General features: G+C 40.4%; 1 pseudogene; it reads left to right on the top strand.

Annotated features, from left to right (window-relative positions):
• Nucleotides 1-387: 387 nt before the first annotated feature.
• LOC106144678 (large ribosomal subunit protein eL42-like) lies at nucleotides 388-1,424 on the top strand (annotated as a pseudogene).
• The last annotated feature ends 286 nt before the right edge of the window (nucleotides 1,425-1,710 follow it).

Below are 1,710 nucleotides of genomic sequence, written 5' to 3'. Positions count from 1 at the left end.
CTGGGCTCAGCCTCAGGACAATGCATCTGCACTGTGCTTGACCTCATGGTCAGAGTTCTAGAGCTCTCATCATCAATAAGGAGGTCCAGCATTGGACAGATTCAACCAGTTAAACCACTGCAATCTGGAAGGCTCTAAAAAGTTTAAGCAAGCCTAATCAATTATTTCAAACCACCGACTCCTCTACATATCAGGCTGTGTACGTTCAACAAGATTAATGGGAATGAAAATGTTGATGTTGCTATTTTCTCCCTGATGGATATTTAAAAGTTAAGTGAAAAGGCCATCTCTTAGTACTAGTCTGACAGAGGGAAGAAAAGGAACATTTACCAAATCTCTTCTATGTATCAGGTGAGAGGCCTGTTTCATCTCAGTTAATATACAGGAATGCTAGGTAAGATAGGGATTCATATTTTCCATTTTGGGCTAGTGCAACTGAAGTTCAGAAAGGAGAGACAGCCTGTTTAAGGCCACAGAGCTAATAAAGTGGCTGGGCTGGGATTTGAACCCCTCGGCTATCTGAGTATGCAGCACATTTTTAATCTCCACTCTATATTCTCTTAGACTGGAATTGCTATGATCTGGACGTGGTGGGTATGCCCTGAGATTTCAAGTATTGAAATTCAGTCCCCATTGTTAGGTATTAAGAGTGTGTAAACAATCTGACTATGGTAGTTAGAGCTGGGACCTTGGAAAGGAGATCAGGATTAGACAAGGTCATTAGAGTAGAGTCCTGCTAATTGAATACTAGTGGTTTTATTTATATACACATGAATACTCCCTGTCTCTTGCCATTGATGCCTGTCCTATCAGGAACCTGCCAGCAATAAGGCAGGCCATCACCAGATGCAGCTCCTAGACATTGCAGCTTCGGAACCAGAAGCCAAAATAAACCTCTTTTCTTAATAAAGTAGCCTGCCTCGAGTATTTAATTAGAGCAATAAAAATAGGAATAATATAAGAGTCAACCAAGACTTAAGTTTTAGGCATCACTTAAAAATATGATACATCCACCCTTTCCTTTTAGATGCAAGAATGGTGAGGTGAGGACTGCATTCATGAGATCTCTCATTTTCATAATATAGACACTTCTATAGTAAAGACAATCAATCCACCTAAAATGCAAAGGACTTTCTATAAAAAGTATGGTAGGCATTGGCCTCACAAAGTGACCCAGTATAAGAAGAGCTAGGATTTCTCCTATGCTCAAGGAAAGAAACACTATGATCAGAAACAGAGTGGCTGTAGGGGAGCAGACAAAGCCACTTTTCTGCAAGAAGGCTAAAATTATAAAGAAGATTGTGCTAAAACTTGGATGCATTGAGCCTAACTGCAGATCCAAGAGGATGCTGGCCATCAAGAAATATAAGCATTCTGAACTGGGAGGAGACAAGAAGAGAAAGGGCCAAGTGATTCTGTTTTAAACTTTTTGATTTTTTTTCCATTTAATTTTGAGGAGAAAATACTGAAGCTATACAAAAATTACTTGTAGGAAAATGAGTAACTGTGACATAAAAAATAATATGATAAATCCTACTGCTTTCAGTTGTCAAACCTAAAATCTGTGTTTATTTGTTTTTCTCTGATCCCCCTCCCTCCCTCCCTCCCCCACCCCTCCTCTCCCCTCTTTCTATCACTCTGGTGGAGACTGGGTCCTTGAACAGAGGTCTAGAGGTGTGTGTGTGGAGGGGAAGTGTGAGACTGACCTGA

The sequence above is a fragment of the Ictidomys tridecemlineatus genome, chromosome 2 (genome assembly GCF_052094955.1).
Source record: "Ictidomys tridecemlineatus isolate mIctTri1 chromosome 2, mIctTri1.hap1, whole genome shotgun sequence".
Lineage (NCBI taxonomy): Eukaryota > Metazoa > Chordata > Mammalia > Rodentia > Sciuridae > Ictidomys > Ictidomys tridecemlineatus.
The sequence above is the reverse complement of the archived record's forward strand: the minus strand, read 5'-3'. Positions and strand labels throughout refer to the sequence as shown.